This window comes from Oncorhynchus keta, chromosome 1 (assembly GCF_023373465.1).
Source record: "Oncorhynchus keta strain PuntledgeMale-10-30-2019 chromosome 1, Oket_V2, whole genome shotgun sequence".
NCBI lineage: Eukaryota > Metazoa > Chordata > Actinopteri > Salmoniformes > Salmonidae > Oncorhynchus > Oncorhynchus keta.
In genome coordinates this window covers 18,775,920-18,793,419 of record NC_068421.1, presented here as the reverse complement: position 1 = coordinate 18,793,419, position 17,500 = coordinate 18,775,920, and the positions used below count along the sequence as shown (strand labels likewise).

Here is a 17,500-nt window from a genome sequence, read left to right as displayed (position 1 = left end):
AGGACAGTCACTGGGGGATTCAGACTGGCTATTTATGATGGCTTGGTTAATCTGGTCTGGGGAGAAAGGGGAGATTAATGGATCTAGAGCTGCTGTGAAACCAGTTGTCCTGCGAGCCAAACCTATGTCAGAGTTGTGTTAGTTAAGCTGATTCTCTCTCTTGTGTTCTCTCTCTCTCTTTCTCTCTCTCTCTCTCTCGCTCTCTCTTTCTCTCTCTCTTTCTCTCTCTCTTACTCACTCTCTCTCACTCTTTCTCTCTCTTTCTCTCTCTTTCTCTCTCATGCACACACACACACACACACATACAGTACATACACACACATGTACACGCACAGATTAATATCCCTGTGTGTAGCTCTGGGGTGATCATCTTACTGGAAATAGTGAGAAATAATAATTATGTTGCCTTTGGCTCGTCAATAAAGCATGTCTCACAACTGTTCTCCATTCACTAATACTTAAATGAAGTTGGCCCTCCATAGCTGAAGACATTGTGAGTGTGTGTGCATGCGTAGTCATGCTCGTGCATGGCCGTGAGGCAAAAATGTCTGCGTGTGCAGGTTCTTTTGTGTGTTGTGTAGAATGTGTGCATGTGTCTCAGTGTGTGTGTGTTTTAGTTAGAGAATGCCTGTGCATGTGTGTGTATTTTAGTTAGAGAATTCCTGTCTGAAAAAGTGTGTGTGTGGATTGAAGAGAAAGGCACCAGAGTGATTGGATTTCTCCCCTAATACTCAGTAGCAGTTTTCAGAAATCTTGTTTCATCCCCTGTAATTCAGACAGTCATCGGTGGCTGACCCTCTCTCTATATCACCCCATCCAGACAGTCATCTGTGGCTGTCCCTCTCTCTATATCACACACCTCTATATCATCTCTATATTATGATATTATGCTAGATGTGTTATGAAAGATGTGTTATGACCGATGTGTTATGATAGATGTGTTATGATAGATGTGTTATGATAGATGTGTTATGATATTATGATAGATGTGTTATGATATATGTGTTATGATAGATGTGTTATGAAAGATGTGTTATGATAGATGTGTTATGATAGATGTATTATGATAGATGTATTATGATAGATGTGTTATGATAGATTTGTTATGATATTATGATAGATGTGTTATGATAGATATGTTATGATAGATGTATTATGATAGATGTGTTATGATATTATGATAGATGTATTATGATAGATGTGTTATGATAGATGTGTTATGATAGATGTATTATGATAGATGTGTTATGATAGATGTGTTATGATAGATGTGTTATGATAGATGTATTATGATAGATTTGTTATGATATTATGATAGATATGTTATGATAGATGTATTATGATAGATGTGTTATGATAGATGTATTATGATAGATGTGTTATGATAGATATGTTATGATAGATGTATTATGATAGATGTGTTATGATAGATGTATTATGATAGATATGTTATGATAGATGTATTATGATAGATGTGTTATGATAGATGTATTATGATAGATGTGTTATGATAGATGTATTATGATAGATGTGTTATGATAGATATGTTATGATAGATGTATTATGATAGATGTGTTATGATAGATGTATTATGATAGATGTGTTATGCTAGATGTGTTATGATATATGTATTATGATAGATATGTTATGATATTATGATAGATATGTTATGATAGATGTATTATGATAGATGTATTATGATAGATGTATTATGATAGATGTGTTATGATAGATGTATTATGATAGATGTGTTATGATAGATGTGTTATGATATATGTATTATGATAGATATGTTATGATAGATGTATTATGATATATGTATTATGATAGATGTGTTATGATAGATGTATTATGATAGATGTGTTATGATAGATGTATTATGATAGATATGTTATGATAGATGTGTTATGATAGATGTGTTATGATAGATGTGTTATGATAGATGTATTATGATAGATGTATTATGATAGATATGTTATGATAGATGTGTTATGATAGATGTGTTATGATAGATGTGTTATGATAGATGTATTATGATAGATGTGTTATGATAGATGTGTTATGATAGATGTGTTATGATATTATGATAGATGTGTTATGATAGATGTATTATGATAGATGTGTTATGATAGATGTATTATGATAGATGTGTTATGATAGATGTGTTATGATAGATGTGTTATGACATTATGATAGATGTGTTATGATAGATGTATTATGATAGATGTATTATGATAGATGTATTATGATAGATGTATTATGATAGATGTATTATGATAGATGTGTTATGATAGATGTATTATGATAGATGTGTTATGATAGATGTATTATGATAGATGTATTATGATAGATGTGTTATGATAGATGTGTTATGATAGATGTATTATGATAGATGTATTATGATAGATGTGTTATGATAGATGTGTTATGATAGATGTATTATGATAGATGTATTATGATAGATGTATTATGATAGATGTATTATGATAGATGTGTTATGATATATGTGTTATGATAGATGTATTATGATAGATGTATTATGATAGATGTATTATGATAGATATGTTATGATAGATGTGTTATGATAGATGTATTATGATAGATGTATTATGATAGATATGTTATGATAGATGTGTTATGATAGATGTGTTATGATAGATGTGTTATGATATATGTGTTATGATAGATGTATTATGATAGATGTATTATGATAGATGTATTATGATAGATGTATTATGATAGATGTGTTATGATAGATGTGTTATGATATATGTGTTATGATAGATGTATTATGATAGATGTGTTATGATATATGTGTTATGATAGATGTGTTATGATAGATGTATTATGATAGATGTGTTATGATAGATGTGTTATGATATATGTGTTATGATAGATGTATTATGATAGATGTATTATGATAGATGTATTATGATAGATATGTTATGATAGATGTGTTATGATAGATGTATTATGATAGATGTGTTATGATAGATGTATTATGATAGATGTATTATGATAGATATGTTATGATAGATGTGTTATGATAGATGTGTTATGATAGATGTGTTATGATAGATGTGTTATGATAGATGTGTTATGATAGATGTATTATGATAGATGTATTATGATAGATGTGTTATGATAGATGTGTTATGATAGATGTGTTATGATAGATGTATTATGATAGATGTATTATGATAGATATGTTATGATAGATGTATTATGATAGAGTATTATGATAGATATGTTATGATAGATGTGTTATGATAGATGTGTTATGATAGATGTGTTATGATAGATGTATTATGATAGATGTATTATGATAGATGTGTTATGATAGATGTATTATGATAGATGTATTATGATAGATGTATTATGATAGATGTATTATGATAGATGTATTATGATAGATGTGTTATGATAGATGTATTATGATAGATGTATTATGATAGATGTGTTATGATAGATGTATTATGATAGATGTATTATGATAGATGTGTTATGATAGATGTATTATGATAGATATGTTATGATAGATGTGTTATGATAGATGTATTATGATAGATGTATTATGATAGATGTATTATGATAGATGTGTTATGATAGATGTATTATGATAGATGTATTATGATAGATGTATTATGATAGATGTATTATGATAGATGTATTATGATAGATGTATTATGATAGATGTGTTATGATAGATGTATTATGATAGATGTATTATGATAGATGTATTATGATAGATGTATTATGATAGATGTATTATGATAGATGTGTTATGATATTATGATAGATGTATTATGATAGATGTGTTATGATATATGTGTTATGATAGATGTATTATGATAGATGTATTATGATAGATGTATTATGATAGATATGTTATGATAGATGTGTTATGATAGATGTATTATGATAGATGTATTATGATAGATATGTTATGATAGATGTGTTATGATAGATGTGTTATGATATATGTGTTATGATAGATGTATTATGATAGATGTATTATGATAGATGTATTATGATAGATGTGTTATGATATATGTGTTATGATAGATGTGTTATGATAGATGTATTATGATAGATGTGTTATGATAGATGTGTTATGATAGATGTATTATGATAGATGTATTATGATAGATATGTTATGATAGATGTGTTATGATAGATGTATTATGATAGATGTGTTATGATAGATGTATTATGATAGATGTATTATGATAGATATGTTATGATAGATGTGTTATGATAGATGTGTTATGATAGATGTGTTATGATAGATGTGTTATGATAGATGTGTTATGATAGATGTATTATGATAGATGTATTATGATAGATATGTTATGATAGATGTATTATGATAGATATGTTATGATAGATGTGTTATGATAGATGTGTTATGATAGATGTGTTATGATAGATGTGTTATGATAGATGTGTTATGATAGATGTGTTATGATATTATGATAGATGTGTTATGATAGATGTATTATAATAGATGTATTATGATAGATGTATTATGATAGATGTGTTATGATAGATGTATTATGATAGATGTGTTATGATAGATGTATTATGATAGATGTATTATGATAGATGTGTTATGATAGATGTGTTATGATAGATGTATTATGATAGATGTATTATGATAGATGTGTTATGATAGATGTATTATGATAGATGTATTATGATAGATGTATTATGATAGACGTATTATGATAGATGTGTTATGATAGATGTATTATGATAGATGTATTATGATAGATGTGTTATGATAGATGTATTATGATAGATGTATTATGATAGATGTATTATGATAGATGTATTATGATAGATGTGTTATGATAGATGTATTATGATAGATGTATTATGATAGATGTATTATGATAGATGTATTATGATAGATGTGTTATGATAGATGTGTTATAGATATATTATGATAGATGTATTATGATAGATGTATTATGATAGATGTGTTATGATAGATGTGTTATGATAGATGTATTATGATAGATGTGTTATGGTATTATGATAGATGTATTATGATAGATGTATTATGATAGATGTATTATGATAGATGTATTATGATAGATATGTTATGATAGATGTATTATGATAGATGTATTAGGATAGATGTGTTATGATAGATGTATTATGATAGATGTATTATGATAGATGTATTATGATAGATGTGTTATGATAGATGTATTATGATAGATGTATTATGATAGATGTGTTATGATAGATGTATTATGATAGATGTATTATGATAGATGTGTTATGATAGATGTGTTATGATAGATGTATTATGATAGATGTGTTATGATAGATGTATTATGATAGATGTGTTATGATAGATGTGTTATGATAGATGTGTTATGATAGATGTGTTATGATAGATGTGTTATGATAGATGTGTTATGATAGATGTGTTATGATAGATGTATTATGATAGATGTGTTATGATAGATGTGTTATGATAGATGTGTTATGATAGATGTATTATGATAGATGTATTATGATAGATATGTTATGATAGATGTGTTATGATAGATGTGTTATGATAGATGTGTTATGGTATTATGATAGATGTATTATGATAGATGTATTATGATAGATGTATTATGATAGATATGTTATGATAGATGTATTATGATAGATGTATTAGGATAGATGTGTTATGATAGATGTATTATGATAATGTGTTATGATAGATGTATTATGATAGATGTGTTATGATAATGTGTTATGATAGATGTATTAGGATAGATGTGTTATGATAGATGTATTATGATAATGTGTTATGATAGATGTATTAGGATAGATGTGTTATGATAGATGTATTATGATAATGTGTTATGATAGATGTGTTATGATAGATGTGTTATGATAGATGTGTTATGATAGATGTGTTATGATAGATGTATTATGATAGATGTGTTATGATAGATGTGTTATGATAGATGTGTTATAATAGATGTATTATGATAGATGTATTATGATAGATATGTTATGATAGATGTGTTATGATAGATGTGTTATGATAGATGTGTTATGGTATTATGATAGATGTATTATGATAGATGTATTATGATAGATGTGTTATGATAGATGTATTATGATAGATGTATTATGATAGATGTGTTATGATAGATGTATTATGATAGATGTGTTATGATAGATGTATTATGATAGATGCGTTATAATAGATGTATTATGATAATGTGTTAGGATAGATGTGTTATGATAGATGTATTATGATAATGTGTTATGATAGATGTATTATGATAGATGCGTTATAATAGATCTATTATGATAATGTGTTATGATAGATGTGTTATGATAGATCTGTTATGATAGATGTGTTATAATAGATGTATTATGATAATGTGTTAGGATAGATGTGTTATGATAGATGTGTTATGATAGATCTATTATGATAATGTTTTTGGATAGATGTGTTATGATAGATCTATTATGATAATGTTTTTGGATAGATGTGTTATGATAGATCTATTTTGATAATGTGTTATGATAGATGTGTTATGATAGATCTGTTATGATAGATGTGTTATAATAGATGTATTATGATAATGTGTTAGGATAGATGTGTTATGATAGATCTATTATGATAATGTTTTTGGATAGATGTGTTATGATAGATCTATTTTGATAATGTATTATGATAGATGTGTTATGATAGATCTGTTATGATAGATGTGTTATAATAGATGTATTATGATAATGTGTTAGGATAGATGTGTTATGATAGATGTATTATGATAATGTGTTATGATAGATGTGTTATGATAGATGTGTTATGATAGATGTGTTATAATAGATGTATTATGATAGATGTGTTATGATAGATGTATTATGATAGATGTATTATGATAGATGTATTATGATATATGTATTATGATAGATGTATTATGATAGATGTGTTATGATATTATGATAGATGTATTATGATAGATGTATTATGATAGATGTATTATGATAGATGTGTTATGATAGATGTATTATGATAGATGTATTATGATAGATGTATTATGATAGATGTATTATGATAGATGTGTTATGATAGATGTATTATGATAGATATGTTTTGATATATGTGTTATGATAGATGTATTATGATAGATGTGTTATGATAGATGTGTTATGATATTATGATAGATGTGTTATGGTATTAGGATAGATGTGTTATGATAGATGTATTATGATAGATATGTTATGATAGATGTATTATGATAGATATGTTATGATAGATGTATTATGATAGATGTGTTATGATAGATGTGTTATGATAGATGTGTTATGATAGATGTATTATGATATATGTGTTATGATATTATGATAGATGTGTTATGATAGATGTATTATGATAGATATGTTATGATAGATGTATTATGATAGATGTATTATGATAGATATGTTATGATAGATGTGTTATGATAGATGTATTATGATAGATGTGTTATGATAGATGTGTTATGATAGATGTGTTATGATAGATGTATTATGATAGATGTGTTATGATAGATGTGTTATGATAGATGTGTTATGATAGATGTGTTATGATAGATGTATTATGATAGATGTGTTATGATAGATGTGTTATGATAGATGTATTATAATAGATGTATTATGATAGATGTATTATGATAGATATGTTATGATAGATGTGTTATGATAGATGTGTTATGATAGATGTGTTATGGTATTATGATAGATGTATTATGATAGATGTATTATGATAGATGTATTATGATAGATGTATTATGATAGATATGTTATGATAGATGTATTATGATAGATGTATTAGGATAGATGTGTTATGATAGATGTATTATGATAATGTGTTATGATAGATGTATTATGATAGATGCGTTATAATAGATGTATTATGATAATGTGTTAGGATAGATGTGTTATGATAGATCTATTATGATAATGTTTTTGGATAGATGTGTTATGATAGATCTATTTTGATAATGTATTATGATAGATGTGTTATGATAGATGTGTTATGATAGATGTGTTATGATAGATGTATTATGATAATGTGTTATGATAGATGTGTTATGATAGATGTGTTATGATAGATGTGTTATAATAGATGTATTATGATAATGTGTTAGGACAGATGTGTTATGATAGATGTATTATGATAGATGTGTTATGATAGATCTATTTTGATAATGTATTATGATAGATGTGTTATTATAGATGTGTTATGATAGATGTGTTATGATAATGTGTTAGGATAGATGTGTTATGATAGATCTATTTTGATAATGTATTATGATAGATGTGTTATTATAGATGTGTTATGATAGATGTGTTATGATAATGTGTTAGGATAGATGTGTTATGATAGATCTATTTTGATAATGTGTTATGATAGATGTGTTATGATAGATGTATTATGATAGATGTGTTATAATAGATGTATTATGATAATGTGTTAGGATAGATGTGTTATGATAGATGTATTATGATAGATGTATTATGATAATGTGTTATGATAGATGTGTTATGATAGATGTGTTATGATAGATGTGTTATAATAGATGTATTATGATAATGTGTTAGGACAGATGTGTTATGATAGATGTATTATGATAGATGTGTTATGATAGATCTATTTTGATAATGTATTATGATAGATGTGTTATTATAGATGTGTTATGATAGATGTGTTATGATAATGTGTTAGGATAGATGTGTTATGATAGATCTATTTTGATAATGTATTATGATAGATGTGTTATTATAGATGTGTTATGATAGATGTGTTATGATAATGTGTTAGGATAGATGTGTTATGATAGATCTATTTTGATAATGTGTTATGATAGATGTGTTATGATAGATGTATTATGATAGATGTGTTATAATAGATGTATTATGATAATGTGTTAGGATAGATGTGTTATGATAGATGTGTTATGATAATGTGTTAGGATAGATGTGTTATGATAGATCTATTTTGATAATGTGTTATGATAGATGTGTTATGATAGATGTATTATGATAGATGTGTTATGATAGATGTATTATGATAATGTGTTAGGATAGATGTGTTATGATAGATGTGTTATGATAGATGTGTTATGATAATGTGTTAGGATAGATGTGTTATGATAATGTGTTAGGATAGATGTGTTATGATAGATCTATTTAGATAATGTTTTTGGATAGATGTGTTATGATAGATCTATTTTGATAATGTGTTATGATAGATGTGTTATGATAGATCTATTTTGATAATGTATTATGATAGATGTGTTATGGTATTATGATAGATGTATTATGATAGATGTATTATGATAGATGTATTATGATAGATGTATTATGATAGATATGTTATGATAGATGTATTATGATAGATGTATTAGGATAGATGTGTTATGATAATGTGTTAGGATAGATGTGTTATGATAGATGTATTATGATAGATGTGTTATGATAGATGTGTTATGATAGATGTATTATGATAGTGTGTTAGGATAGATGTGTTATGATAGATGTATTATGATAGATGTGTTATGATAGATGTATAATGATAATGTGTTATGATAGATGTGTTATGATAGATGTATTATGATAGATGTGTTATGATAGATGTATTATGATAGTGTGTTAGGATAGATGTGTTATGATAATGTGTTAGGATAGATGTGTTATGATATTATGATAGATGTGTTATGATAGATGTGTTATGATAGATGTATTATGATAGATGCGTTATAATAGATGTATTATGATAATGTGTTAGGATAGATGTGTTATGATAGATCTATTATGATAATGTTTTTGGATAGATGTGTTATGATAGATCTATTTTGATAATGTGTTATGATAGATGTGTTATGATAGATCTATTTTGATAATGTGTTAGGATAGATGTGTTATGATAAGATGATAGATGTCCGATCCTCGTTATGATATTATGATAGATATGTTATGATAGATGTGTTATGATAGATGTCATTATGATAGATGTATAATGATAAACAACTACAGTGTTTATGATAGATGTGTTATGATAGATGTATTATGATAGATGTGTTATGATAGATGTATTATGATAGTGTGTTAGGATAGATGTGTTATGATAATGTGTTAGGATAGATGTGTTATGATATTATGATAGATGTGTTATGATAGATGTGTTATGATAGATGTATTATGATAGTGTGTTAGGATAGATGTGTTATGATAGATGTATTATGATAGTGTGTTAGGATAGATGTGTTATGATAGATGTGTTAGGATAGATGTGTTATGATATTATGATAGATGTGTTATGATAGATGTGTTATGATAGATGTGTTATGATAGATGTGTTATTATAGATGTGTTATGATAGATGTGTTATGATAATGTGTTAGGATAGATGTGTTATGATAGATCTATTTTGATAATGTATTATGATAGATGTGTTATGATAGATGTATTATGATAGATGTGTTATGATAGATGTGTTATAATAGTGTGGGATGACTCCTATGTATTATGATAATGTGTTAGGATAGATGTGCCTATGATAGATCCCTATTTCCCCCAACATTATGATAGATGTGTTATGATAGATGTATTATGATAGATGTGTTATGATAGATGTGTTATAATAGATGTATTATGATAGATGGCCCTACACCCAAACAAGATGTGTTCATCCATATCTGGCCTGATAGCCTCCCTACCACTATTATGAAGATATGTTATGATAAATGTATTATGATAGATGTGGAACAATGATAGATGTATAAGCGGAGTGATAACCTGTGTTATGATAGATGTATTATGATAGATGTATTATGATAGATGTGTTATGATAGATGTATTATGATAGTGATAGATGTATGATAATGTGTTAGGATAGAGTGTTATGATTAAATGATAGATGTAAATGTATTATGATAGATGTGTTATGATAGATGTATTATGATAGATGCGTTATAATAGATGTATTATGATAATGTGTTAGGATAGATGTGTTATGATAGATCTATTATGATAATGTTTTTGGATAGATGTGTTATGATAGATCTATTTTGATAATGTGTTATGATAGATGTGTTATGATAGATCTATTTTGATAATGTGTTAGGATAGATGTGTTATGATAGATGTGTTATGATAGATGTGTTATGATAGATGTGTTATGATAGATGTATTATGATAGTGTGTTAGGATAGATGTGTTATGATAGATGTATTATGATAGTGTGTTAGGATAGATGTGTTATGATAATGTGTTAGGATAGATGTGTTATGATAGATGTATTATGATAGTGTGTTAGGATAGATGTGTTATGATAGATGTATTATGATAGTGTGTTAGGATAGATGTGTTATGATAGATGTGTTAGGATAGATGTGTTATGATATTATGATAGATGTGTTATGATAGATGTGTTATGATAGATGTGTTATGATAGATGTGTTATTATAGATGTGTTATGATAGATGTGTTATGATAATGTGTTAGGATAGATGTGTTATGATAGATCTATTTTGATAATGTATTATGATAGATGTGTTATGATAGATGTATTATGATAGATGTGTTATGATAGATGTGTTATAATAGATGTATTATGATAATGTGTTAGGATAGATGTGTTATGATAGATCTATTTTGATAATGTATTATGATAGATGTGTTATGATAGATGTATTATGATAGATGTGTTATGATAGATGTGTTATAATAGATGTATTATGATAGTGTGTTAGGATAGATGTGTTATGATATTATGATAGATGTGTTATGATATTATGATAGATATGTTATGATAGATGTGTTATGATAGATGTGTTATGATAGATGTGTTATGATAGATGTGTTATGATAGATGTATTATGATAATGTGTTATGATAGATGTGTTATGATAGATGTATAATGATAATGTGTTATGATAGATGTGTTATGATAGATGTGTTATGATAGATGTATAATGATAATGTGTTATGATAGATGTGTTATGATAGATGTATAATGATAATGTGTTATGATAGATGTGTTATGATAGATGTATTATGATAGATGTGTTATGATAGATGTGTTATGATAGATGTGTTATGATAGATGTGTTATGATAGATGTATTATGATAGATGTGTTATGATAGATGTGTTATGATAGATGTATTATGATAGATGTGTTATGATAGATGTGTTATGATAGATGTGTTATGATAGATGTGTTATGATAGATGTATAATGATAATGTGTTAGGATAGATGTGTTATAATAGATGTATTATGATAGATGTGTTATGATAGATGTGTTATAATAGATGTATAATGATAATGTGTTAGGATAGATGTGTTATAATAGATGTATTATGATAGATGTGTTATGATAGATGTGTTATAATAGATGTGTTATGATAGATGTGTTATGATAGATGTGTTATGATAGATGTGTTATGATAGATGTGTTATAATAGATGTGTTATGATAGATCTATTATGATAGATGTATTATGATAATGTGTTATGATAGATGTGTTATGATAGATGTGTTATGATAGATGTGTTATGATAGATGTGTTATAATAGATGTGTTATGATAGATGTGTTATGATAGATGTGTTATAATAGATGTGTTATGATAGATGTGTTATGATAGATGTGTTATAATAGATGTGTTATGATAGATCTATTATGATAGATGTATTATGATAATGTGTTATGATAGATGTGTTATGATAGATGTGTTATGATAGATGTGTTATAATAGATCTATTATGTTAATGTGTTATGATAGATCTATTATGATAATGTGTTATGATAGATATGTTATGATATTCTCTGTGAAAAGCAACTTGGGCCATTGCCCTTGATCAATGCTGAGGTTTCTGTAGGAAGATTGCAGAGGGAAGGAGAGATTCCTACTTTCACCATGAACAATCCCCCTGGTAAATCTTATGCGCTGTAATCCCTTCACCTCTCTGGGTGAAGAAATGGGTGTGTGGGGTTGAGGGGTGGCGGTCAGGGTTTTGGGAGGATGTCCAGCTTTGTGCTAACCCCAGGCGTTAAATTAATGTTTTTAAAGTTTGTGAGATCCAGAATCTTTGGTCTACATCATGTGTGTGTGTTTGGCAGGGTGTGTGTCTCAATGTGATCCTTGGTGTGTGTAATGTGTAGGTCGTGAGTTAGTGCATGCCATGCAAGTGTTTGTCATTGTGTGTGTGTGTTTCCATCCCTATACTGAATCGGACATGCATGTGAAAACAGGGACGTGGGTGGAAAACCTTTTATTGGGGATCTCGTGTGGGGAAATGTTTTCTTGACTCCCTGAAAAACGTCTCCCCACAGTTTTTTCCTCTGTGGCAGCAAATCAAGTGATTCCAATCTGGTAACCAGACTCCAATTTTTTATTTATTTATTTTTTATTTCACCTTTATTCAACCAGGTAGGCTAGTTGAGAACAAGTTCTCATTTGCAACTGCAACCTGGTCAAGATAAAGCATAGCAGTGTGAACAGACAACACAGAGTTACACATGGAGTAAACAATTAACAAGTCAATAACACAGTAGAAAAAAATGGGCAGTCTATCTACATTGTGTGCAAAAGGCATGAGGAGGTAGGCGAATAATACAATTTTGCAGATTAACACTGGAGTGATAAATGATCAGATGGTCATGTACAGGTAGAGATATTGGTGTGCAAAAGAGCAGAAAAGTAAATAAATAAAAAACAGTATAAAAACAGTATGGGAATGAGGTAGGTGAAAATGGGTGGGCTATTTACCAATAGACTATGTACAGCTGCAGCGATCGGTTAGCTGCTCGGATAGCTGATGTTTGAAGTTGGTGAGGGAGATAAAAGTCTCCAACTTCAGCGATTTTTGCAGTTCGTTCCAGTCACAGGCAGCAGAGTACTGGAACGAAAGGCGGCCAAATGAGGTGTTGGCTTTAGGGATGATCAGTGAGATACACCTGCTGGAGCGCGTGCTACGGATGGGTGTTGCCATCGTGACCAGTGAACTGAGATAAGGCGGAGCTTTACCTAGCATGGACTTGTAGATGACCTGGAGCCAGTAGGTCTGGCGACGAATATGTAGTGAGGGCCAGCCGACTAGAGCATACAAGTCGCAGTGGTGGGTGGTATAAGGTGCTTTAGTGACAAAACGGATGGCACTGTGATAGACTGCATCCAGTTTGCTGAGTAGAGTGTTGGAAGCCATTTTGTAGATGACATCGACGAAGTCGAGGATCGGTAGGATAGTCAGTTTTACTAGGGTAAGCTTGGCGGCGTGAGTGAAGGAGGCTTTGTTGCGGAATAGAAAGCCGACTCTTGATTTGATTTTCGATTGGAGATGTTTGATGTGAGTCTGGAAGGAGAGTTTGCAGTCTAGCCAGACACCTAGGTACTTATAGATGTCCACATATTCAAGGTCGGAACCATCCAGGGTGGTGATGCTAGTCGGGCATGCAGGTGCAGGCAGCGATCGGTTGAAAAGCATGCATTTGGTTTTACTCGCGTTTAAGAGCAGTTGGAGGCCACGGAATACAGCGACCACATGTTCTCTACAGCCTTTGTTTCTTTAATGGCAAATCATAATCCACCACATATTCTCCCAACAACACGGTCTGACCACAGCTGGTCCAGTTACCTGAATACCTCAGAACGAACATGCTCACAAAGACAAACTCATTCTCTTTCTCGCTCTCTGTTTGACAAACTAACTCACTCAAGAGTGTAACTTACTCAGAGTCCAACTCTTTCTCACTGTGACATACAGACTCAGAAAGTAGCTCAAAAAGTAGCTAGCTCAACAAACGTACCCACAAAGACATTTCCATCCATCCAGGGAGCAAACGTTCAGCTAATCTCAGTTTGTCTGTGTTGCTCGTTCCCAACTAATGTGTCTCTGCTAGCTAATATATGCATGGGCTGCTGTGTGACATTGAGTTTCTCCACTGTCTGTGAGAGATAATGTTAGTATGTGTGTTTACATCTGTCTGTTGGTATAATGACTTTGTGTGTGTGTGTACCCGCCCACGTGCATGCATGCTTGGGTGTGTGTGAGTGTTGCGGCGGGCGAGCTGTGAAAGAGTTTTTGGAGCACATTATTGAGAAATGAGATCTGAATATTCATTGCTGTTCCACTTAGTATTCCAGGAGCATTTTAGCCCACGCTTTCAGGAGGCGGTAAGACATTACAGATCTGCCCCACATTCAGGTCTGTCTACAGAGGTGCCGGTCAGGCAGCTAGTTTACACTGTTATTCTCCAATCTAGCCCTGTTGTTACATCTCTAATCTCCTGCTTCGCCTGTTTTAGCTTGATCCTGGCCGCGTGTTTGGCATGTGATAGAGTCTCAACGTATGTGAGTGTAGGCTTACATGTGTCTTATGTGTGTGGGTTTTTGTGTGTGTGCTCGCGTGCATGAATGTGTGTGTGTGTTTTATCTCCTCTTAAACTTGTCCCTGATTGATAGTACAGGGTGTGTCCATCCATTGTAACCCCGGCCTCCTCTATACGGAGCCTCAGAAGGAACCACTCACAGAATCACTCATCTTTAACTTCACATTAGCCCTGGAAAAAGCAACAAGAGGTCCAGAACATGATTAAATCTCCATATCTGTCATCGTTCGAGAAAAGATGGATGTGTGGATTACCTAAGGGGAATGGGCCGGCTGACCCTTTGGGTTTCTTCCTGGTCGGGAGCGTCCCTGGCCACCCCCGGGGGGCCCTTCAAAGTGGGTCTGGCTGCCAGGCGCCCTCCAGTAAGATTGATCTGAGGGTTGCAAATGGGCACAGTTCTAATTGTTTAACAGAGACGCAACACTTTAGCCTGACCGACAGGATGACACAACCCAGGGAAATCTATTTACCGCCACTCACCCCGAGAGCTGTCTGTACACCCCCCCCTTCCACATCCCAGACCCATCGCCCCCCTCCAATCCCCACCACCACCTGGTTGAACTCAATCCCTCTCTAAAAGCGTGGTTGTGTTAGCGTGAACACTAGCCTCCCGGGACAGTAACCCCTGGACTGGTCAGGGGCAATAGAATGTATATAACATCACAGATAATTCAATCATAGTCGAGGATGGGGGTTGCCTCATTAATCACAGCAGTGTAATTGTTTAAAAGGCAGCAGCAGGTAGAATGTGTAGGATAGCAAGGTTACAGTAGCCAGAGTCACGGGTCAGAGATTCACTTAGCCTCTAACTAACTTTACTGTAAATGGCAGAATGTAGGCTACCGAAACATCGTCAACAACGTTTTTCCTGCGTTTGTGCTTTAGCGTAGTGATGTAAAGATAATATAAGTTAGCCTATGGTGGAGATTCAGACTAGTCTGTGTGACTGGGTCCGTGTGTGACTGGGTCCGTGTGTGTAATGTGTGTAGTGTATATGAGGGAAGGGTTATTGGGTATGGAAGCTTTACCAGGGATTTAATTGGAGGCCATTGAGGAGGTGAGAGGCAGGAAGGGTCTGGAAGGATGTGTGTTTCTCCCTGCAGGGTTCTACAATGATAACATGTTACTTGCATAAACATTTTTCTCTGTGACCTGAATTTTATTTCGGAGCACCAGTGCGCCTAGAAAAAGGAAGGATTCTAGCTTTAATAGCTCACATTTCTTCCTTGTGCTCCTAAATGTCTGTGTGCACCTACATTTTTCAACGTGTGTGTGTGTACTCTCCCTACCTGACTGTGTGTGTGTGTGTACTCTCCCTACCTGACTGTGTGTGTGTGTGTGTGTGTGTACTCTCCCTACCTGACTGTGTGTGTGTGTGTGTGTGTGTACTCTCCCTACCTGACTGTGTGTGTGTGTGTACTCTCCCTACCTGACTGTGTGTGTGTGTGTGTGTACCCTCCCTACCCGACTGTGTGTGTACTCTCCCTACCTGACTGTGTGTGTGTGTGTGTACTCTCCCTACCCGACTGTGTGTGTACTCTCCCTACCTGACTGTGTGTGTGTGTACTCTCCCTACCCGACTGTGTGTGTACTCTCCCTACCCGACTGTGTGTGTACTCTCCCTACCCGACTGTGTGTGTGTGTGTGTACTCTCCCTACCCGACTGTGTGTGTGTGTGTACTCTCCCTACCCGACTGTGTGTGTGTGTGTACTCTCCCTACCCGACTGTGTGTGTGTGTGTGTACTCTCCCTACCCAACTGTGTGTGTGTGTGTGTACTCTCCCTACCCGACTGTGTGTGTACTCTCCCTACCCGACTGTGTGTACTCTCCCTACCCGACTGTGTGTGTGTGTACTCTCCCTACCCGACTGTGTGTGTGTGTACTCTCCCTACCTGACTGTGTGTGTGTGTACTCTCCCTACCCGACTGTGTGTGTACTCTCCCTACTGGACTGTGTGTGTACTCTCCCTACCCGACTGTGTGTGTGTGTACTCTCCCTACCCGACTGTGTGTGTGTGTGTACTCTCCCTACCCGACTGTGTGTGTGTGTACTCTCCCTACCCGACTGTGTGTGTGTACTCTCCCTACCCGACTGTGTGTG

At 32.0% G+C, this 17,500-nt stretch overlaps 1 protein-coding gene across 3 annotated transcripts in view; it reads left to right on the top strand.

Annotated features, from left to right (window-relative positions):
- LOC118379338 (ephrin type-A receptor 4) overlaps nt 1-17,500 on the top strand; it is a 144,820-nt gene that overhangs the window by 85,140 nt on the left and 42,180 nt on the right. The window lies entirely within an intron of this gene.